This window comes from Rattus norvegicus, chromosome 5 (assembly GCF_021556685.1).
Source record: "Rattus norvegicus strain SHRSP/BbbUtx chromosome 5, alternate assembly SHRSP_T2T, whole genome shotgun sequence".
NCBI lineage: Eukaryota > Metazoa > Chordata > Mammalia > Rodentia > Muridae > Rattus > Rattus norvegicus.
Genome location: NC_141538.1, coordinates 1,531,573 through 1,557,051, shown reverse-complemented (window position 1 = coordinate 1,557,051; position 25,479 = coordinate 1,531,573). Strand labels below are relative to the sequence as shown.

At 37.1% G+C, this 25,479-nt stretch overlaps 1 pseudogene; it reads right to left on the bottom strand.

Moving 5' to 3' along the window:
• Nucleotides 1–25,479, bottom strand: part of LOC148005534 (polyubiquitin-C-like) — a 1,830,776-nt pseudogene that overhangs the window by 421,039 nt on the left and 1,384,258 nt on the right.

Sequence of the window (25,479 nt, the reverse complement as noted above, 5' to 3'; positions counted from 1 at the left end):
CTCCTCAATTCTCGATAGCACCTTATGTGGGAAAAAGTGAAGGAGGAAAAGATTGCTGTGGTACTATTTTATTTCTTATATTTGGTCTGAAGTTTCTTTTATCTTTGTTTCCTTCTGGTGTTTGATTTAGGACATTAAGGTCCTTTCAGATTCTTTCACTAGTAGGGAGGGGCTGACTGTACAAAGACCCTTGGCTTTTGTGTTTTGAGCCCTTTAGGTCTTTTGACTGTCCTGTATAGCCTTCAGCCTGTGTATTGATCTTACACAGCCTGCAGTGTAAGCAGTTGAGGGAGCTGGTCTTGCTACCTGTGTTTAGAAGTGGAGGGATGTTAGAAATCAAAGTATGCATGGGAAGGGTGACTTGGGAGAGAGATGCCTAGATCAGCCCATTCTTATCTGTGAGAAAGCTTTGGAAAGATACCTGCTGTGTTTTCAGTTGCTAATTTTCAGTTGTGAAGGCCTCATCTCAGGCAACCTTGACTTCCTGTCCTTCTTTTTTTTCTCTCAGACTCAGGGAACCCCAACTATGTTGTGGGATTGGCGCCACCTTGTGTCCCAGCTCAGGACTGGTGTGGTACCTCTGGTTGCCTAGGTTTGCTTGGGACTTGGGAAGGGAGCCTCTCAGCTAGCTCTCTGTATACCCTTTAGACTCATGCTTAATTTCCACCCTGAAGCAGCTTTAGAGTGAAGCCCTAGTTGTTAATAATGAGTGGATGGGGGTGGATTTCCGTATCGGGTTACTTCGGTTCTAAGCCAGACATGGGTTTGTCAATTTGTTACTAAAATTTCCAACCCTAACAGCCCATGTAAAAGACACACAATCCAAATATTTTAATTATAAGTTATATGCCTACATTGGGCATATCTAATACAATACTAACTTATTTCCCAATTCTAAGACTCCTTACTACTTCTGGTTTCTCCCAGCCACATGATTCTGGTGTATAGTGGCTTCCTTCTCTCCTCTTCCTTCATTCTTTTTCTCCTTCTACCTGCCACCCCCTCCAGAGCCTCCAGTCCCACCTTTCCTATCCAGTACCCAATCATAGGCTCTAACCATTTATTGACCTATTAAAGTGGAGAGAAGGTTCACATAGCATCACCTAAGTACATGATGCTCTGCTTGTGGGGTGGGGGCAACCCCTCTTGAGGAACCAATATGAATAATAATATACAAGCAGCATCAAGCCAAACCACTACAGTTTACTCGTAAGATCTCAGTTTTTAGTACAAAATCCAATAATGTTAGTTGTTTAAATGTGTGTCTTACCATATTTCTTACACAGCTATTTTCCAAATGTGGGTTTGTCTGGTGTTCTGTACCAGCATAGAGTATTCATAGTTAACAGTGTATTTTCTTGCCACCAATACATGAATTTTTGTTGGATATGCTAAAGAGTCATAATGGTTTTACAAAGAAAAGCTAATTGTCAGAATTTTGTTTTGTTTTACAGTCAGGGTTTTCTGTATAGCCCTGGCTGTCCTGGAACTCACCTTGTAGACCAGGCTGCCTTCAGACTTACAGAGATGTGCCTGCCCTCTGTCTCTTAATGCTAGGGTTTAAGTCCTGTGCCCAGCTTGATATTTTTATTTGTCATTCTCTCTCTCTCCCTCTCTCTTTTTTTTTTTTTTTTTTTTTTTTTGCCCCTGTCAATGGATTTTATTTGGTCACAGGGTCACAGGCCAGGTATGGCCCCAGCCTTATTTGACCTTCTTCTTTGGGGCTCAGGTTGTTGGAGTGGCCGAACTTCTTGTAGCAGTTGACTACACTGTGTGCAGGCATGAGTAGCACTTGGGGCAGATCATCTTGTCACAATTGTAATTCTGGACAAGGTGACAAAGGGATGACTCGATGATGCCACTGTGCAGACACAGCACCAGGTGCAAGGTGGACTCTTTCTAGATGTTGTAGTTGGACAGGTTGTGGCCATCCTCCAAATGTTTGCCAGCAAATATCAGCTCTGCTGGTCGGTGGGATGCCTTCCCTGTCTTGGATCATTATTGATGGTGTCACTGGGCTCAATCTCAAGAGTAATGGTCTTGCCCATTAGGGTTTTCATGAAGATCTGCATGTTGGTATCTGCTACTTGGCCACCTTTTTGAAGAGAAAGAGTGGTTTGGGGTTTTTGGGATTTTTTGTTTGTTTGTTTTGTTTTTTCTTTTTTTTTTTTTTTTTTTTTTTTTTTTTGGTTCTTTTTTTCGGAGCTGGGGACCGAACCCTGTGCCTTACGCTTCCTAGGTAAGCGCTCTACCACTGAGCTAAATCCCCAGCCCCTTGTTTTTTCTTTTTAATACTTAGATCATTTTGTTGACTTCTAGGTGTTTGTTGAGGGCTGGTATAATTTGCATTTTAAATATATTTACCTGGATCTTCACTGCTTGCTCTCTCCTTTATCTTACCAGGCAGGTGTCCTTTTTTTTGGGACTGAATAGACTTTTTTTTTTAATGGTTTCTAGTCTGTGTTCTTTCACTGCCCTTTTATGAGTCAGTTTTTCACAGAGTTGGCTGTCACAGTGCAGGAAAGATTCGGCCAGAGCTTGAAACAAGGAGAAATGGGTGGCAGTTTTAGGACCTGTACTATCATATTTTGGAACACCAGGGGGATTATTAGAAGTAATATTATTATAAAGTAATGTTAATCTAATAGTTGGGTTATAATAATCCTTATTAACAATCTTTGGTTATTCTAAGTCAGTAATTTTCCTTATGAGATAATATTTACTTTCATCTCCATAAATATAATAGTCATGCGGCAGAACTAGTAACAGCTAATGATGAAAGAACAATTCCCTGTGTGTATAGACTTTGTTTTTTTTTTTTTTTTTTTTTTTTTGTGAACTACTTTTTGAAATATGTTGAATTATAACAGCAGTATTGTTGGTATCAGGAATTGCCTTGAGCAGCGACACCATTTGGTAACTGTTGACATGGCAACAGCCCTACTTCCCAGTATTCCTTTGGTCCAAATCCCAACTCCTTGTGGGAATAGTTATGTCATATACCAAATGAAAGGCAGACTTCTTCTGCCCTCATGCTCTCTCTTCTCTTCATTCTTTTCTCTTCTTTCTCTTGCCCCTTTCCCTTGACTTGTTCTCCCATTAAATTTCACCAAGTGGAACTGTGTTAGTTTTGTGTGCTCTATTTGGATGGGTGTGGTGGGTATTTTATTACAACGAGATTTTAATAACAACAAGTATGATAATTTAAGAGCTTGGAAATCAGACTGACTGGAAATAAATTCCAATTTGGGCACGTACCAGGTGTTGAACTTATATTACTAATATACAAGTTGTGGGTGATAGTAATTTTTCCCTATAGTGTTGTGAGAATTAATCTAACTCCTTGTAAACTTCTTGTGTTTTATTACTTATCAACAACATTGGGTAGTAGTAGCCATTGTAATTGTTTCATTAAGTAAAATTTGTAGAGTTGTGCAGAATGGAGTTTATCAAAGCTAAATAGGTGAAACTACACATAACTAAATTGTATAATCAGATTTATCTTATAAAATTATAATCTTAAAGGAAGAAGGTTAGAATGTAGAATAGGAAATAATGCTATGCTATTGTTAGAAGTGATTGAACATTCTATCAGAAAACTGAAGAAATGGAAATTCATCTATTAAGGTGGAGTTCAGTCCATAATATATTCTATATTATGTTAACATTATTCTTAAATGTGATTTTTTAAAATTGACTAACTATGTTTTTAATGAGAAGAATTAGTTTGGGTTTGAATGCTCTTTTTTTCCGTTTAGGCAATATGTCAGTATTGAGGGCACCCAGACATCAGAGCTCTGGAAGGCATGTTGATACTGTTTTCTTCTTTGTCTCCTGGGTGTAAGAAGTATAACAGATCTTAAAGATCTGTATTCTTGTTTGTTTAAAAAAATTGACACATGAGAGAGAGAGAGAGAGAGTGAGTGTCTGTGTGTCTGTGTGTCTGTGTGTGTATCTGAAATGATAACAATATATTCTTTGGAAAGTATTTTGTTCTTTCTCAATTAAATTTATTCATTTGTTCAAATTGGCTACCCTTTATTATCACAGGTATAAGAAAATTAGAATAGTACTGCTTTAGTGTACGTTGAAATATACAGAGAAGAGTATCTTAAATTGAGGACTCCGTTATCTCACATAGATGAGAGCTTCTGGATATTTTCTATATCTTTTTATTGCACATTAAGGGGAATTTGCTGCTATACTGTGTCTTCAGACTTTCTCTTCTGTTCAAATAACTCCTCCCTTAATGTAGGTAAACATACTAACTTCTGGGTTTTGGATAATTCTGTATCATTGAGTTGAGTCAACTGGGCAGTCTGCTTTGCAAATGAAATTTCAGGTTGATGTGTGTACTACTTACTGGTATTAGAAGCATTTATTTAGCATTTTTCTTTAGTTCTTTCTGGACAAGATAGCTACATTTGCAGTTTCATTTGAAAGTCAGTTTTTCTCTTATGTGAAAATACTAGAAAATTCTAGATTCCCAGCAAGACTTTATTTTGTTCTGGATAGTTTTGACTCAGCTCTGAAAGGGATTTTTTTGAATGTAAAGGAATTGATTTTAGGCTAGGGACACTTACCTTCTGGTCTATTGTTCTTTTGTCTGGCTTATGTAGTGAGGCAGGAGAGCTTGTGTGTTATATGTTTCTTTGTTCTGAGCAACCTGCTCTCAAAATCTATTTATACCTACTTATACCAGAATTACAAAAGTCTGATTGTAGTTTTTTGTCTCATTTTCTTCTCCTACAATCTGAACCTGGTATCCGAGTTGCCTGTTTTTCATTGTAAGAAACCAAAGGCCACAGAAAACTGACTCTGCTGCTGTTAGATTGAGTCAGTTCATCAAAGCCATGTTTGGTGGAGCAAGCTTTTAATCCTAGCAGGTGAACTTCTATGAGTTCCCGGCCAGGCTGGTGTACATAGAACACCTTTTCATCCTGATACTAACACCCAGCTGGAGTGGCATTATTACCAGAATAAACTGAAAGGAAAAGCCGGTGCACATAAGTTCTTTAAAGCAATAGTCCTCCCATGGATGGTCTCTGAATGTTGGTGTTGGTGTTGGTGCATTAGAAGTAAAAGTAGAATTGGAATAATTAGCACTTTGAAGGCTTTAAGAATGCTAGTGACTGTAGAGAGAGTATCTTGTGTATTTGTATGGATATATCACCTTTCAGTTAAAAAAAATTATGGCCTATAGGAAAGGGTAGAATAGAAGGTGGGACATCCAGGAGGCAGAAAGAATTCTGGGATAGAGCCAGGTTGGAGAGATTTGCCCTGGAAAACGTGACCAGACAGACTCGTGGTTCCTGAGCACAGGTAATGAGCCACATGGCGGAATGTAGATTTGAGTAAGTGGGTTAGAATTTGTCAGAGAAGAGTCTAGCTCTATGGCCAAGGTATTTGTTAATATATTTTGAGTCTCTGTCTTATTTCTGGGAGCATGGGGCTTGGAGGAAGAACCGGGTCCAAACTTCTACAAGTGACAACATGAATCGAAACAAAATCGAAATCTGAGCAATGACCAGTGTATAGTTTTGGTTACTGGAACTGGAGGATGATGTTCACCTGGAACTCAATCCCAATTTAGGTTGGGAGTGAAAGCATGATTTTTTCATATTAACTAGATGAGCTATTAGCGATGTGGCTTATGTCACCATGCAGACACTAAAGTTTAGGTTCTTCAGTATTTTTTAGAACTTAAAAGCAGACACCATGGTACCTAATCTCGGCTTTCAGGAGATGACACCAAGAGAACAGAACTTTCAAGGGAAGGCTACAGAGCAGGGAACCCCGGCTCAAGGAAAGACACAACCACTATGGTAACCAGAGTCTAAATGCCTCATTTGACTGAGCTGGTTTCTTAGAAAAAATATTTCCGTAACTCTGTTGGAAAATTAGTCTCTTTACAATCACAAGATCTTCATTTGTTTTACTACCCTGCATTACAGTTCCAAAGAAATTGGCAAGTCTTTCCCATTGGTTTCCTTGTAGAATAAATTATAAAACCACAAATATTAAAAAAAAAATCATTGTTTTAGAAACACATTAACGAGAAGAAAGACATATAACAGAGTAGAAAGGATCTAGATTTTGGTTTTATCCCAGTTACTTCTGTTTCCTGTTTTGTCAGATTTAAAAAAAACAATGGTTATTTTAGAAACGACCCTGTTGAGGAAAAACAGAATCTGGCCATCTGGATTTCTTTTCTGGAATTAGTCTTTCTTGGTTGCCATCATCTGCTTACACGGTCCACCAGGAAGGGTGATTGTAGACACATATTTATAATTTATATGTGTATCAGTTTTTCAAGTTTTCTAGGGCTCTTATTAGCTGTTAAATGTTATCGGAAAATTTTGAGATTAGTGATTTGTGTCAGTAGATCTTGGGATAACTTCCTGAGCTATTTGAGTCTTTTTTTGATTGCTTGTGGTCAGTTTCTTCAGCATACTTGTGTACCATGTTGCTTTTCCTTTCTGAATTTCCTACTTCGTATTATTAAACAGATAGAAATTTAAGTTCTAGAAAGCCAGGGATGTGTAACTGAAGGAAGTACACAGTACGTGTCCCATGCTGAACACTAAGAAAATACTTAGTGAACATCTGTCAAAATGAGGGAAAAAAAAACTGTTGTGCATGTTTGTTGGTGTTTCTAAGTTCCTTTGTTGCTCAGTCTGGTGGGTAGACTCCAAGTCAGCTGCTTGTTTTAGTAGTCTGCATCTAGATTTTGACCTGGGTAGGTGCTTGTTCTTTGAAAATAGCAGGAAACTAATCTTCTTTTGTCTTGCTTTCCATCACTGGCTGGCCAAGCATGGTTTTGCAGCAGAATATTTTCCTTGCTTACTTAATTAGCTTCATCTTATTAGCCACTGGAGTTTTAAAATATTTAACATCCTTTTATAATTCATATCTTTTTCATTTCTTTTGGATGGGCCACCGGAAGTCAAATACTAGAGGAAATGTTTAAGTTCCACAAAATGAAATATTCCTTTCCTTTAAAAAAGTGGTCATAATACTTTGATACTATATTCTTGTTTTAACTTCATGACATTCATTTTTGTATCTTAAGGTCTTTGACCCATTTGGAGCCTGTAAAAGTATTTGATAGATATAAAATGACTAGATTGTCTTTTACTAAATTTACAGCCAAACCTGTGCCTAAAACTCCTTTTCCAATGCCTTTCTTCTACTTTTTTTCCAATACCACATTCTCCGTGAGTCATTATTAGACATCGCACAAAAATTAAATGTACAAAGAGTCATTTTAGAAATTAGTATCTTTGACTTCTACACATTAGCTCTATAAAAATCAGGTCTAATATTGACTTGTATTGTTAGATGAAGCATCTTTCGTGTTTTTTGGAAACTGATTTCTTGTTCCTTATACTAAGAAATTAGGTCAATGTAACCAGAGCATTTGATCCATCTGTGACTTCCTTTGTGTGCTGTTTCCTGAATCATCTCTTTGATGATTCCGTTTAGACCTATTTAATCTCTGCACATGTTTGGGGCCTTTTACACACCCTTCCTGGATTCCCAGGATGTAGATGTTTTCTACCCTGTTAGCAACTTTACTTTTCATTCTACAAGAGCAACAATTTAAATTCTATTAGTCACATTCTGACTCTCAGTGATTACTCTTTCACAATTTTGTGTCTTGGTCTCTGATTTCTCCAACTATTCCTCCACATCCTTTCTCCATGTGCTTGTCTAGTTTGCCCTCCACTGAGGACCGTGTATCCTTGCATTTCCATGAATCTCAGATAGAGTAGCTCACTCTGCTTGTGGAGAGACCCATGCACTCTGCTGCACTGTGGAACAGGTCAGCTAGCCCAGTGAAGAGGAACACTATGGTGTTGCCTCTCAGGCCAGGGCAGTGGGGGTGCATGGCCAATACTCAGTGGTCAAACATGAACTTTGCATAATTTCCAAGTGAGACTCTTATTTTAAAAGTCCTTAAAATATAAAGGTAATGCAACTTCCTTTTAAAGCTTAATTCATGGTTGTAACTTTGGAATATAATATATCATGGCTGTTGTCTTTGTTTAGTGGCATTTTCTGTTGGATTGTTATTGATGACACTTAAATTCTTGCAGATTAAATAGTGGACTGTTGTGAAAACACTGGATAATCTGCTCAGTTTGTCTTGAGTTTGTAAGAATGTGACATGTACTTACATTTTACCAGAAGCCATAGCTATGGGTGCTAGGATCTGAAAATATCTGTATGGGCTGTGTATTAGGTAAAGATGTTGATGGTTATTGGTCAGATAAGGAAAAGTTATTGGTGGGGTTGTATTTAAATGCTCCCTACATACTGGCTCCCAAGATCTGGAAGCCCTGAGGAGCAGATCCTCAGGTACCCCAAGTGATGCTTTGTAAACTTTGCTTCTTAGTTTAACTCATCAAAAATGGATAGAGTCTGTGATTAGGGAATAGAAGAAGAAAGGTGGGACTTAAGGATGGAGTGGAGGGTCTCAAGAGAGAGGAGAATGGGGAACAAGAGAGGAGACCAAGGGAGGAGGAAACCACCATGTAAGGAGATGGACCCTGAGCATATGGCCTGGAAAAACAGCAAGTAACAAGGGACATTATGGCATGGAAATAGGTTAGTATAGCTCTAAACCTGCCCTATTAGGCTTATGACCTGTAAATAAAGTACCTGGATTGTGTGTCTTTTATTTGGACTAGTTAGAGTAAATTCCTTTTGTAATTGGTGCCCTTGAGTCTGAGATTAAGTCTCATGCTCTACTGAAATGAAGTTAGATATTATACTGTGTATTTCTGGTGGTGCAATAACTTTGCAGTTTTTCATAGAGTATTGAGGTGTTTCAATATGTGTGAAAAAGAGGCAGTGAGTAGTTTTTTTAACTATGTGCTACTGCAGTGTACACAGAATAGCTTTGTTTGGAATTAGCTAAAGTGATAGGTTTGGGTCTTGCTTTACTAACAGTGTTGTTTGTAGCAGAAAAGGTTCTATAACAGCACACATCATGCTTAACCTAATAATATTATCCAGAAACAATGACCAATTTCTTTAATATACTTATCCATTATTAATGGACTTCTTTATGGTTCAGGTGCCGGGCACATTTATACATCTGGGTGAGATTGCAAATTTGGTTTGGATATTACAAATGCTGATAAGGTGTTTTTCTATCGATACTGGAATAATGTTCTGTAAAGCAGTTACTACTGACAAAAATTGAGCTCAGGTTTTTTAGTTGAAGGTGCACTTGTTTCATGACAAATAGAAAATAATGCTGTTAGACTGTTTTTACCTGTGTGTAGAAAAACTTTAATGTTTAAGATAAAGTGTCATTATAGTATATAAAAATATTTACATAATGTGCATATATTTGTGTGTGTGTGTTTGTGTGTGTGTGTGTGTGTGTGTGTGTGTGTGTGTGTGTGCGCGCACGCATTTATTGATGGATGTAGTGTATAGATGAGATCATCTAGTTACACTGACTTAGTATCTGGATATGGGAACCAGGGAACCAAACTTTCTAAAAATGATTAGTAAGTTTTTGCTTAATCAAATGGCTGGCAGAAACTTGAAATTTCTTTAACATATTAGTTTTAAGTTCTATAGAAAGTTCTTTTAGGAAAGAAAAAATAACCATTCCAAGAAAGTTCTTTTTGTTTTTCCAATTATAGTGAGCTGCATTGTTCTCCTAAGCAAGGAGGTGGACTTCATTCTTCTTACCACTTTCATCCTTGCCTACCCCAGGGACTGTGTTACAATGTAACAGGATGGTTTCCATTTATTAAAACATGATACCGTGAGTTCATTGTGACGTGCTTTTGTCTGAACAGTGCTGAAGAAAAAAAAAAACAATTTTATTAGTTTTTGTACTAAGTATAGAAATAATGGCCATTCATGCAGGTGTTTGGAACCTAAATATTTGCACCTGAAAATAATAGAAACCATATTTCCTTAATAAAATTTAAGGAAAATCAGTTTTAACATAATGATTAAATCTTATTTTATTGCAGACCTAATATCAGATTAATCAGTGAGTAAGAATCCCGATTCTACGCAAAGAAATTGATTCTGTTTTGCTCAAGAGATGAAATTGCTTCTTGTGGCCATGAAGGCAGGTATGGAGAAGCTAAGTGAGTTCTATTTCTTAATGGATAGTTGATTTTTTTTATATTTTTAGAAAGAGTAAGCCTCGCAAGTCAGTTCTACAATTTCCACATATGAAATATATATTACAAAGGAAATATTTTAGTCTGAGTCCTTCATCTATACTACCATGTAAAGAATTTTAAATAACATAATAGTCCCTAGTGATTCTCCAGTGAAAACCAAAATAATAATAATATTAATATTAATAATAATAGACATTGTCATGTTTATCTTCCATCTGGTATAAAATGGTAAGAAATTGAAAGCTACATTTCTCATTTTCTTTTTCTTTTTTTATTTGAATGGCATTGGCAGGGCCTTATTTGTCAGTCTTTACAAATAAGAAAAACTCACCTCACAACTGTTCATAACTGCAGTTCTGGGCAGTCCGTCTCTTCCATCAAGTCACATCCATCAAGAAATACACAGAAAATTAAGCTGAAACTCGATTTTCTTCTAAATTAAAAGTAAACGATTTTCTACCATTGCTGGTGATCAATGTTGGCATCTCTGTGGTGCGTAAAATGAGGCAGGCAGCCGTTGGGCATCAGTGCTTAAAGCTATTGATGGGGGTGGATCCAGACACCTATGGAGATGCTGCCACAGGCAGCCAGCGACTAGAGATGTTACTCAACAGACAGTTTTCTGAGGGAGCAAAGCTTAAGTTACTGGGGGGTTGGCACTCTCTATGACAAGCGAAAAACCTATGAACTCTTAACTCCTTGGCGTCAGTGAGAAAGACCAGGGAAGAGAGAAAATTCAAACACACACACACACGCACACACACACAAACACACACACACAAAAACACACAAACACACACACACACACACACACACAAACACACACACACACAGAGTTTATGTTAGAAGGAACAGTGTTCCAGCCCATCATACACAACAGATCCACATAGTTGATGGATGCCCTAACCCTTGTGCTTTATTCTTTGTTCTATCACTTATATATCCCAGCCAAATTTTTCAAGCATCATTAAATTGCAATGTAATTGTTTTAGTTTTCTTCTAAATAAAGACAGGAGTATTATTTCATTATTTATCCTTAAAAAGTATCCTTAAAAGACTCACAGATCTAACCACTTATATAAATATCAGTCATATCTACTTTAAATCCTCAGAATGAGTATCTACTCAAGAGCAATTTTTAATAAATCTCATCAGGAAGCTGAGGGCAAAAATGTGTATAAGAAATCAATTGTTAGTGCCAGAGATGTTGGCCAGTGAGTGAATTTTCCCATAATTCTTAGATTAGGAGGAACATGCTGGCACTGAACAGAGTAGAAATCCATAACAGCATAACAGCATCAAGTCCTCAGGACACATAGCTCTCGGGACACATAGTCCTTGGAACTGTCACACTGAGTCGCACCCACACGACTGTGGTAATGGGGGGGGGGGTGCATACTAGATCCTATCTCCATTTTAAACTTGATACTTAAATGGTTTATTTTATTTACATGAAAAATGCATGAAGCTTGGGATTTGCTTCTCAATAACTTGAGAGGTTTCTTAGTTGTTTGTAGTTCTCTGTGGTGATGTGAATGTTAGGAAAATCCCAGAAGCCACTGAGTACTAACAGAGTATTATTTATTCTTCTGCTCTTAGCAAGAGGGCAAGAAACACCTGTAGCTGTTTCTTAAGCAGGAATATGTTCAGTGAATTTCTTTAGTGTTTTACAGTTTTCATGGCACACATTCCTTTGTCATATTTAGTTCAAGTATTTTGTTGTTGTTTTGTTTTGTTTTAGTTTCTTGAGAATAGTATTGTCCCCTTGCTTTCTGTGTTTGTCTTTTGTATATAAAAAGGATACTGATTCCTGTGCTTTAACTTTGTGTTTTTCAACTTTTATCAATATTTATCAGCTCTAGGAGTTTTTTTTTAAGATTTAGTTTTTATGTATAGAATCTTAAAACCTGAAAATAAACATATATTGATTTCTTCCCTTCTCATTTGTATTTGCTTCATTACCTTGACTTGTTTAATTGCTTGACCTAACACTATAAGAAGTTTGTTGAGAAGTGAGAAGAGTGAACATCCTTGTCTTGGTCCTGATTCCAACACAAATACTTTGACTTCTTCTCTCTTATGAATGACTTTTGCTGTATATTGCCTTTATCAAGTTGAGGTAAATCCCTTGTATCTCTATTCTCTGCAAGACTTTCATCTCAAATTGAGGCTGTATTTTATCAAAGGTCTTTTATGTTTGCAATAGGGTGGTACTTGTACTTATGTGGTAGATTATGTTAATTCTCATGTATTGACTCTTTCCTCCATCTCTGGGATGAAGTTGCCTTAAGCCTAATGGGAAATCTGTTTGTGTTAATGCATTTGGTTTACACATATTTTATTAATGCCTTGTGCACGTATGGTCATCAGAGATGTTGGTGTATGACTTTCTTTTTTGGTTGTTTGGTTTCAGCATCAGGATTAGACTCCCAGTAAATGTTTTCTAACTGTTTTTGGAATATCTTACCTTTTAAGCTTTGAGAATGTGGTGGCTGCCATTTTCATTCTTTTCTTCCCCTACCTTTATATCGGCTCAAATAGGATTCAGGAAGTAATATTGACTTATTGTCAATACAGATTACAATACTGTGCACACTCAAAAGGTATACTTCTTGGTTCTGAACCATGAATGATCTTGGTTCCATTACTATAGTGCAGCTGATAGAAGCTGAGGTAAGGTTATTGGGCAGTATCACTAGAGAGGCTGTAATTGGCAATTGTGAATTAGTTTAAGGGGTATACTGCATAGCTAGCAGTCTTTAAAGTGACCAGGTTGGGTGCCATAAGGAGTTGGTACACCAAGGTCAGGGTCTGAATCAAAAAGCTAAATGACAAGTTAGTACCATTTGTGAGGGGGGGATGTCAAGGACGTAAGGACCCTGGAGTCCTTGGTCTCTGATTTCTCCAACTATTCCTCCACTTCTTTTCTCCATGTGCTTCTCTAGTTTGCCCTCCAGTGAGGACCGTGTATCCTTGCATTTCCATGAATCTCAGATAGAGTAGCTCACTCTGCTTGTGGAGAGACCCATGCACTCTGCTGCACTGTGGAACAGGTCAGCTAGAGGAACACTATGGTGTTGCCTCTCAGGCCACGGCACGAATGGAATCAAAATTTCTAGGCGAACATAGTGAGTTCCCAATGGGACATGCTTGTATGAGTGTGCTTTTCAATGTAGAGTAACATGATAAATAACGGTATCTATGTATCTTGGTTAATTCAGTAGGTTCCCAATAGGATTCCCATGTAATGAGCTTGTTATTCAAGATAGAGCAATGTTTTAACGAACTGAAACAGTGTATCTTTGTGAATTCAGTTAGTTCCCAGTATCAGGTTCTTGTAATATGTGTATTTTTTAAGATTTATCAAAATTTCCTGAGTCGAATCTGAGTGACATGGTGATTTCGGTTAGTTCCCAATAGGCCGCAGTAGTAATAAGTGGACTGTTCGGGATATAGAAAAATTTAAACGAATGGAATCAAAATTCCTAGGCGAATTAAGTGAGTTCCCAATGGGACATGCTTGTATGAGTGTGCTTTTCGATATATAGCAACATTTTAAGGGACGGAATCTAAGTATCATGGTGAATTCAGTAGGTTCCCAATAGGATTCGCATGTAATAAGCTTGTTATTCAAGATAGAGCAAAGTTTTTATGAACTGAAACAGTGTATCTTTGTGAATTCAGTTAGTTCCCAGTAGCAGGCCCTTGTAATATGTGTACTTTTAAAGATTTATCAAAATATGGGGAGCCGAATCTGAGTAACATGGTGAATTCTGTTAGTTCCCAATAGGCCGAGGTAGTAATAAGTGGACAGTTCGGGATATAGAAAAATTTTCACGAATGGAAACAAAATTTCTAGGCGAATTCAATGAGTTCCCACTGGGACATGCTTGTATGAGTGTGCTTTTCAATACAGAGCAACATTTTAAGGAACCGAATCTAAGTATCATGGTGAATTCAGTTGGTTCCCAATAGGATTCCAATGTAGTAAGCTTGTTATTCACGATAGAGCAACGTTTTAACGAACTGAAACACTGTTTCTTTGTGAATTCAGTTAGTTCCCAGTAGCAGGCCCTTGTAATATGTGTACTTTTAAAGATTTATCAAAATATGGTGAGCCGAATCTGAGTAACATGTTGAATTCGGTTAGTTCCCAATAGGCCGCAGTAGTAATAAGGGGACTGTTCGGGATATAGAAAAATTTTCACGAATGGAATCAGAATTTCTTGGTCAATTCAGTGAGTTCCCAATGGGACATGCTTGTATGAGTGTGCTTTTCAATATAGAGCAACATTTTATGGAACGGAATCTAAGTATCATGGTGAATTCAGTAGGTTCCCAATAGGATTCCCATGTAATAAGCTTGTTATTCAAGATAAAGCAACGTTTTAACGAACTGAAACAGTGTATCTTTGTGAATTCAGTTAGTTCCCAGTAGCAGGTTCTTGTAATATGTGTACTTTTTAAGATTTATCAAAATTTCCTGAGTTGAATCTGAGTAACATGGTGATTTCGGTTAGTTCCCAATAGGCCGCAGTAGTAATAAGTGGACTGTTCAGGATATAGAGAAATTTTAACGAATGGAATCAAAATTCCTAGGCGAATTAAGTGAGTTCCCAACGGGACATGCTTGTATTAGTGTGCTTTTCGATATATAGCAACATTTTAAGGGACGGAATCTAAGTATCATGGTGAATTCAGTAGGTTCCCAATAGGATTCGCATGTAATAAGCTTGTTATTCAAGATAGAGCAACGTTTTAACGAACTGAAACACTGTTTCTTTGTGAATTCAGTTACTTCCCAGTAGCAGGCCCTAGTAATATGTGTACTTTTAACGATTTATCAAAATTTGGTGAGCCGAATCTGAGTAACATGGTGAATTCGGTTAGTTCCCAATAGGCCGTAGTAGTAATAAGTGGACTGTCGGGATATAGAAAAATTTCACAAATGGAATCAAAATATCTAGGCGAATTAAGTGAGTTCCAAATGGGACATGCTTCTATGAGTGTGCTTTTCAATAAAGAGCAACATTTTTAGGAACGCAAACTAAGTATCATGATGAATTCAGTACGTTCCCAATAGGATTCCAATGTAGTAAGCTTGTTATTCACGATAGAGCAACGTTTTAACGAACTGAAACACTGTTTCTTTGTGAATTCAGTTAGTTCCCAGTAGCAGGCCCTTGTAATATGTGTACTTTTAAAGATTTATCAAAATATGGTGAGCCGAATCTGAGTAACATGTTGAATTCGGTTAGTTCCCAATAGGCCGCAGTAGTAATAAGGGGACTGTTCGGGATATAGAAAAATTTTCACGAATGGAATCAGAATTTCTTGGTCAATTCAGTGAGTTCCCAATGGGACATGCTTGTATGAGTGTGCTTTTCAATATAGAGCAACATTTTATGGAACGGAATCTAAGTATCATGGTGAATTCAGTAGGTTCCTAATAGGATTCCCATGTAATAAGCTTGTTATTCAAGATAAAGCAACGTTTTAACGAACTGAAACAGTGTATCTTTGTGAATTCAGTTAGTTCCCAGTAGCAGGTTCTTGTAATATGTGTACTTTTTAAGATTTATCAAAATTTCCTGAGTTGAATCTGAGTAACATGGTGATTTCGGTTAGTTCCCAATAGGCCGCAGTAGTAATAAGTGGACTGTTCAGGATATAGAGAAATTTTAACGAATGGAATCAAAATTCCTAGGCGAATTAAGTGAGTTCCCAACGGGACATGCTTGTATTAGTGTGCTTTTCGATATATAGCAACATTTTAAGGGACGGAATCAAAGTATCATGGTGAATTCAGTAGGTTCCCAATAGGATTCGCATGTAATAAGCTTGTTATTCAAGACAGAGCAACGTTTTAACGAACTGAAACACTGTTTCTTTGTGAATTCAGTTAGTTCCCAGTAGCAGGCCCTAGTAATATGTGTACTTTTAACGATTTATCAAAATTTGGTGAGCCGAATCTGAGTAACATGGTGAATTCGGTTAGTTCCCAATAGGCCGTAGTAGTAATAAGTGGACTGTCGGGATATAGAAAAATTTCACGAATGGAATCAAAATTTCTAGGCGAATTAAGTCAGTTCCAAATGGGACATGCTTCTATGAGTGTGCTTTTCAATAAAGAGCAACATTTTTAGGAACGCAAACTAAGTATCATGATGAATTCAGTACGTTCCCAATAGGATTCCCATGTAATAAGCTTGTTATTCAAGATAGAGCAACGTTCTAACGAACTGAAACACTGTTTCTTTGTGAATTCAGTTAGTTCCCAGTAGCAGGCTCTTGTAATTTGTGTACTTTTAAAGATTTATCAAAATATGGTGAGCCGAATCTGAGTAACATGGTGAATTCCGCTAGTTCCATATAGGCCGAGGTAGTAATAAGTGGACTGTTCGGGATATAGAAAAATTTTCAAGAATGGAATCAAAATTTCTGGGTGAAATCAGTGAGTTCCCAATGGGACATGCTGGTATGAGTGTGCTTTTCAATATAGAGCAACATTTTAAGGAACGGAATCTAAGTATCATGGTGAATTCAGTAGGTTCCCAATAGGATTCCCATGTAATAAGCTTGTTATTCAAGATAGAGCAACGTTTTAACGAACTGAAACAGTGTATCTTTGTGAATTCAGTTAGTTCCCAGTAGCAGGCCCTTGTAATATGTGTACTTTTAAAGATTTATCAAAATATGGGGAGCCGAATCTGAGTAACAAGGTGAATTCGGTTAGTTCCCAATAGGCCGAGGTAGTAATAAGTGGACAGTTCGGGATATAGAAAAATTTTCACGAATGGAATCAAAATTTCTAGGCGAATTCAGTGAGTTCCCAATGGGACATGCTTGTATGAGTGTGCTTTTCAATACAGAGCAACATTTTAAGGGACGGAATCAAAGTATCATGGTGAATTCAGTAGGTTCCCAATAGGATTCGCATGTAATAAGCTTGTTATTCAAGTAGAGCAACGTTTTAACGAACTGAAACACTGTTTCTTTGTGAATTCAGTTAGTTCCCAGTAGCAGGCCCTTGTAATATGTGTACTTTTAAAGATTTATCAAAATATGGTGAGCCGAATCTGAGTAACATGTTGAATTCGGTTAGTTACCAATAGGCCGCAGTAGTAATAAGGGGACTGTTCGGGATATAGAAAAATTTTCACGTATGGAATCAAAATTTCTTGGTCAATTCAGTGAGTTCCCAATGGGACATGCTTGTATGAGTGTGCTTTTCAATATAGAGCAACATTTTATGGAACGGAATCTAAGTATCATGGTGAATTCAGTTGGTTCCCAATAGGATTCCCATGTAATAAGCTTGTTATTCAAGATAAAGCAACGTTTTAACGAACTGAAACAGTGTATCTTTGTGAATTCAGTTAGTTCCCAGTTGCAGGTTCTTGTAATATGTGTACTTTTTAAGATTTATCAAAATTTCCTGAATTGAATCTGAGTAACATGGTGATTTCGGTTAGTTCCCAATAGGCCGCAGTAGTAATAAGTGGACTGTTCAGGATATAGAGAAATTTTAACGAATGGAATCAAAATTCCTAGGCGAATTAAGTGAGTTCCCAATGGGACATGCTTGTATGAGTGTGCTTTTCGATATAGAGCAACATTTTAAGGGACGGAATCAAAGTATCATGGTGAATTCAGTAGGTTCCCAATAGGATTCGCATGTAATAAGCTTGTTATTCAAGATAGAGCAACGTTTTAACGAACTGAAACACTGTTTCTTTGTGAATTCAGTTAGTTCCCAGTAGCAGGCCCTAGTAATATGTGTACTTTTAACGATTTATCAAAATTTGGTGAGCCGAATCTGAGTAACAAGGTGAATTCGGTTAGTTCCCAATAGGCCGTAGTAGTAATAAGTGGACTGTCGGGATATAGAAAAATTTCACGAATGGAATCAAAATTTCTAGGCGAATTAAGTGAGTTCCAAATAGGACATGCTTCTATGAGTGTGCTTTTCAATAAAGAGCAACATTTTTAGGAACGCAAACTAAGTATCATGATGAATTCAGTACGTTCCCAATAGGATTCGATGTAATAAGCTTGTTATTCAAGATAGAGCAACGTTCTAACGAACTGAAACACTGTTTCTTTGTGAAATCAGTTAGTTCCCAGTAGCAGGCTCTTGTAATTTGTGTACTTTTAAAGATTTATCAAAATATGGTGAGCCGAATCTGAGTAACATGGTGAATTCCGCTAGTTCCATATAGGCCGAGGTAGTAATAAGTGGACTGTTCGGGATATAGAAAAATTTTCAAGAATGGAATCAAAATTTCTGGGTGAATTCAGTGAGTTCCCAATGGGAAATGCTGGTATGAGTGTGCTTTTCAATATAGAGCAACATTATAAGGAACGGAATCTAAGTATCATGGTGAATTCAGTAGGTTCCCAATAGGATTCCCATGTAATAAGCTTGATATTCAAGATAGAGCAACGTTTTAACGAACTGAAACAGTGTAACTTTGTGAATTCAGTTAGTTCCCAGTAGCAGGCCCTTGTAATATGTGTACTTTTAAAGATTTATCAAAATATGGGGAGCCGAATCTGAGTAACATGGTGAATTCGGTTAGTTCCCAATAGGCCGAGGTAGTAATAAGTGGACAGTTCGGGATATAGAAAAATTTTCACGAATGGAATCCAAATTTCTAGGCGAATTCAGTGAGTTCCCAATGGGACATGCTTGTATGAGTGTGCTTTTCAATACAGAGCAACATTTTAAGGGACGGAATCAAAGTATCATGGTGAATTCAGTAGGTTCCCAATAGGATTCGCATGTAATAAGCTTGTTATTCAAGATAGAGCAACGTTTTAACGAACTGAAACACTGTTTCTTTGTGAATTCAGTTAGTTCCCAGTAGCAGGCCCTTGTAATATGTGTACTTTTAAAGATTTATCAAAATATGGTGAGCCGAATCTGAGTAACATGTTGAATTCGGTTAGTTCCCAATAGGTCGCAGTAGTAATAAGGGGACTGTTCGGGATATAGAAAAATTTTCACGAATGGAATCAAAATTTCTTGGTCAATTCAGTGAGTTCCCAATGGGACATGCTTGTGTGAGTGTGCTTTTCAATATAGAGCAACATTTTATTGAACGGAATCTAAGTATCATGGTGAATTCAGTTGGTTCCCAATAGGATTCCCATGTAATAAGCTTGTTATTCAAGATAAAGCAACGTTTTAACGAACTGAAACAGTGTATCTTTGTGAATTCAGTTAGTTCCCAGTAGCAGGTTCTTGTAACATGTGTACTTTTTAAGATTTATCAAAATTTCCTGAGTCGAATCTGAGTAACATGCTGATTTCGGTTAGTTCCCAATAGGCCGCATAGTAATCTGTGGACTGTCGGGATATAGAAAAATTTTCACGAATGGAATCAAAATTTCTAGGCGAATTCAGTAAGTTCCCAATGGGACATGCTTGTATTAGTGTGCTTTTCGATATATAGCAACATTTTAAGGGAAGGAATCTAAGTATCATGGTGAATTCAGTAGGTTCCCAATAGGATTCGCATGTAATAAACTTGTTATTCAAGATAGAGCAACGTTTTTACGAACTGAAACAGTGTATCTTTGTGAATTCAGTTAGTTCCCAGTAGCAGGCCCTTGTAATATGTGTACTTGAAAGATTTATCAAAATATGGTGAGCCGAATCTGAGTAACATGGTGAATTCGGTTAGTTCCCAATAGGCCGTAGTAGTAATAAGTGGACTGTTCGGGATATAGAAAAATTTTCACGAATGGAATCAAAATTTCTAGGCGAATTAAGTGAGTTCCCACTGGGACATGCTTGTATGAGTGTGCTTTTCAATAAAGAGCAACATTTTAAGGAACGGTAACTAAGTATCTTGGTGAATTCAGTACGTTCCCAATAGGATTCAATGTAATAAGCTTGTTATTCAACATAGAGCAACTTTCTAACGAACTGAAACACTGTTTCTTTGTGAATTCAGTTAGTTCCCAGTAGCAGGCTCTTGAAATTTCTGTACTTTTAAAGATTTATCAAAATATGGTGAGCCGAATTAGAGTAACATGGTGAATTCGGTTACTTCCCAATAGGCCGCAGTAGTAATAAGTGGACTGTTCGGGATATAGAAAAATTGTAATGAATGGAATCAAAATTCCTACGCGAATTCAGTGAGTTCCCAATGGGACATGCTTGTATGAGTGTGCTTTTCGATATAGAGCAACATTTAAAGGAACGGAATCTAAGTATCATGGTGAATTCAGTAGGTTCCCAATAGGATTCCCATGTAATAAGCTTGTTATTCAAGATAGAGCAACGTTTTAACGAACTGAAACAGTGTATCTTTGTGAATTCAGTTAGTTCCCAGTAGCAGGTTCTTGTAACATGTATACTTTTTAAGATTAATCAAAATTTCCTGAGTCGAATCTGAGTGACATGGTGATTTCGGTTAGTTCCCAATAGGCCGCAGTAGTAATAAGTGGACTGTCGGGATATAGAAAAATTATCACTAATGGAATCAAAATTTCTAGGCGAATTCATTGAGTTCCCAATGGGACATGCTTGTATTAGTGTGCTTTTTGATATATAGCAACATTTTAAGGGACGGAATCTAAGTATCATGGTGAATTCAGTAGGTTCCCAATAGGATTCGCATGTAATAAGCTTGTTATTCAAGATAGAACAACGTTTTAACGAACTCAAACAGTGTATCTTTGTGAATTCACTTAGTTCCCAGTAGCACGTTCTTGTAATATGTGTACTTTTTAAGATTTATCAAAATTTCCTGAGTCGAATCTGAGTGACATGGTGATTTCGGTTAGATCCAAATAGGTCGCAGTAGTAATAAGTGGACGGTCGGGATATAGAAAAATTTTCACGAATGGAATAAAAATTTCTAGGCGAATTCAGTGAGTTTCCAATGGGACATGCTTGTATTAGTATGCTTTTCGATATACAGCAACATTTTAAGGGATGGAATCTAAGTATCATGGGGAATTCAGTAGGGTCCCAATAGGATTCGCATGTAATAAACTTGTTATTCAAGATAGAGCAACGTTTTACGAACTGAAACAGTGTATCTTTGTGAATTCAGTTAGTTCCCAGTAGCAGGCCCTTGTAATATGTGTACTTTAAAGATTTATCAAAATATGGTGAGCCGAATCTGAGTAACATGGTGAATTCGGTTAGTTCCTAATAGGCCGCAGTAGTAATAAGTGGACTGTTCGGGATATAGAAAAATTTTCACGAATGGAATCAAAATTTCTAGGCGAATTAAGTGAGTTCCCACTGGGACATGCTTGTATGAGTGTGCTTTTCAATAAAGAGCAACATTTTAAGGAATGGTAACTAAGTATCTTGGTGAATTCAGTACGTTCCCAATAGGATTCAATGTAATAAGCTTGTTATTCAACATAGAGCAACTTTCTAACGAACTGAAACACTGTTTCTTTGTGAATTCAGTTAGTTCCCAGTAGCAGGCTCTTGTAATTTCTGTACTTTTAAAGATTTATCAAAATATGGTGAGCCGAATTAGAGTAACATGGTGAATTCGGTTACTTCCCAATAGGCCGCAGTAGTAATAAGTGGACTGTTCGGGATATAGAAAAATTGTAACGAATGGAATCAAAATTCCTAGGCGAATTCTGTGAGTTCCCAATGGGACATGCTTGTATGAGTGTGCTTTTCGATATAGAGCAACATTTAAAGGAACGGAATCTAAGTATCATGGTGAATTCAGTAGGTTCCCAATAGGATTCCCATGTAATAAGCTTGTTATTCAAGATAGAGCAACGTTTTAACGAACTGAAACAGTGTATCTTTGTGAATTCAGTTAGTTCCCAGTAGCAGGTTCTTGTAACATGTGTACTTTTTAAGATTAATCAAAATTTCCTGAGTCGAATCTGAGTGACATGGTGATTTCGGTTAGTTCCCAATAGGCCGCAGTAGTAATAAGTGGACTGTCGGGATATAGAAAAATTATCACAAATGGAATCAAAATTTCTAGGCGAATTCATTGAGTTCCCAATGGGTCATGCTTGTATTAGAGTGCTTTTTGATATATAGCAACATTTTATGGGACGGAATCTAAGTATCATGGTGAATTCAGTAGGTTCCCAGTAGGATTCGCATGTAATAAGCTTGTTATTCAAGATAGAGCAACTTTCTAACGAACTGAAACACTGTTTCTTTGTGAATTCAGTTAGTTCCCAGTAGCAGGCTCTTGTAATTTCTGTACTTTTAAAGATTTATCAAAATATGGTGAGCCGAATTAGAGTAACATGGTGAATTCAGTTAGTTCCCAATAGGCCGCAGTAGTAATAAGTGGACTGTTCGGGATATAGAAAAATTTTAACGCATGGAATCAAAATTCCTAGGCGAATTCAGTGAGTTCCCAATGGGACATGTTTGTATTAGTGTGCTTTTCGATATAGAGCAACATTTAAAGGAACGGAATCTAAGTATCATGGTGAATTCAGTAGGTTCCCAATAGGATTCGCATGTAATAAGCTTGTTATTCAAGATAGAGCAACGTTTTAACGAACTGAAACAGTGTATCTTTGTGAATTCAGTTAGTTCCCAGTAGCAGGTTCTTGTAACATGTGTACTTTTTAAGATTTATCAAAATTTCCTGAGTCGAATCTGAGTGACATGGTCATTTCGGTTAGTTCCCAATAGGCCGCAGTAGTAATCAGTGGACTGTTCGGGATATAGAAAAATTTTCACGAATGGAATCAAAATTTCTAGGCGAATTCAGTGAGTTCCCAATGGGACATGCTTGTATTTGTGTGCTTTTAGATATATAGCAACATTTTAAGGGACGGAATCTAAGTATCATGGTGAATTCAGTAGGTTCCCAATAGGATTCGCATGTGATAAGCTTGTTATTCAAGATAGAGCAACGTTTTTACGCACTGAAACAGTGTATCTTTGTGAATTCAGTTAGTTCCAAGTAGCAGGCCCTTGTAATATGTGTACTTTAAAGATTTATCAAAATATGGTGAGCCGAATCTGAGTAACATGGTGAATTCGGTTAGATCCCAATAGGCCGCAGTAGTAATAAGTGGACTGTTCGGGATATAGAAAAATATTCACGAATGGAATCAAAATTTCTAGGCGAATATAGTGAGTTCCCACTGGGATATGCTTGTATGAGTGTGCTTTTCAATATAGAGCAACATTTTAGGGAACGGAATCTAAGTATCATGGTGAATTCAGTAGGTTCCCAATAGGATTCGCATGTAATAAGCTTGTTATTCAAGATAGAGCAACGTTTTAACGAACTGAAACAGTGTATCTTTGTGAATTCAGTTAGTTCCCAATAGCAGGTTCTTGTAATATGTGTACTTTTTAAGATTTATCCTAATTTCCTGAGTCGAATCTGAGTGACATGGTGATTTCGGTTAGATCCCAATAGGTCGCAGTAGTAATAAGTGGACTGTTCGGGATATAGAAAATTTTCACGAATGGAATCAAAATTTCTAGGCGAATATAGTGAGTTTCCATTGGGACATGCTTGTATGAGTGTGCTATTCAATATAGAGCAACATTTTAAGTAACGGAATCTAAGTATCATGGTGAATTCAGTAGGTTCCCAATAGGATTCCCATGTAATAAGCTTGTTATGCAAGATAGAGCAACGTTTTAACGAACTGAAACAGTGTATCTTTGTGAATTCAGTTAGTTCCCAGTAGCAGGTTCTTGTAACATGTGTACTTTTTAAGATTTATCAAAATTTCCTGAATCGAATCTGAGTGACATGCTGATTTCGGTTAGTTCCCAATAGGCCGCAGTAGTAATAAGTGGACTGTCGGGATATAGAAAAATTTTCACGAATGGAATCAAAATTTCTAGGCGAATTCAGTGAGTTCCCAATGTGACATGCTTGTATTAGTGTGCTTTTCGATATATAGCAACATTTTAAGGGACGGAATCTAAGTATCATGGTGAATTCAGTAGGTTCCCAATAGGATTCGCATGTAATAAACTTGTTATTCAAGATAGAGCAACGTTTTTACGAACTGAAACAGTGTATCTTTGTGAATTCAGTTAGTTCCCAGTAGCAGGACCTTGTAATATGTGTACTTTTAAAGATTTATCAAAATATGGTGGGCCGAATCTGAGTAACATGGTGAACTCGGTTAGTTCCCAATAGGCCATAGTAGTAATAAGTGGACTGTTCGGGATATAGAAAAATTTTCACGAATGGAATCAAAATTTCTAGGCGAATTAAGTGAGTTCCCACAGGGACATGCTTGTATGAATGTGCTTTTCAATAAAGAGCAACATTTTAAGGAACGGTAACTAAGTATCTTGGTGAATTCAGTACGTTTTCAATAGGATTCAATGTAATAAGCTTGTTATTCAAGATAGAGCAACTTTCTAACGAACTGAAACACTGTTTCTTTGTGAATTCAGTTAGTTCCCAGTAGCAGGCTCTTGTAATTTCAGTACTTTTAAAGATTTATCAAAATATGGTGAGCCGAATTAGAGTAACATGGTGAATTCGGTTAGATCCCAATAGGCCGCAGTAGTAATAAGTGGACTGTTCGGGATATAGAAAAATTTTAACGAATGGAATCAAAATTCCTAGGCGAATTCAGTGAGTTCCCAATGGGACATGCTTGTATTAGTGTGCTTTTCGATATATACCATCATTTTAAGGGACGGAATCTAAGTATCATGGTGAATTCAGTAGGTTCCCAATAGGATTCCCATGTAATAAGCTTGTTATTCAAGATAGAGCAACGTTTTATCGAACTGAAAAAGTGTATCTTTGTGAATTCAGTTAGTTCCCAGTAGCAGGCCCTTGTAATATGTGTACTTTTAAAGATTTATCAAAATATGGTGAGCCGAATCTGAGTAACATGGTGAATTCGGTTAGATCCCAATAAGCCGCAGTAGTATTAAGTGGACTGTTCGGGATATAGAAAAATTGAAACGAATGGAATCAAAATTCCTAGGCGAATTCAGTGAGTTCCCAATGGGACATGCTTGTATGAGTGTGCTTTTCGATATAGAGCAACATTTAAAGGAAAGGAATCTAAGTATCATGGTGAATTCAGTAGGTTCCCAATAGGATTCCCATGTAATAAGCTTGTTATTCAAGATAGAGCAACGTTTTAACGAACTGAAACAGTGTATCTTTGTGAATTCAGTTAGTTCCCAGTAGCAGGTTCTTGTAACATGTGTACTTTTTAAGATTAATCAAAATTTCCTGAGTCGAATCTGAGTGACATGGTGATTTCGGTTAGTTCCCAATAGGCCGCAGTTGTAATAAGTGGACTGTCGGGATATAGAAAAATTATCACAAATGGAATCAAAATTTCTAGGCGAATACATTGA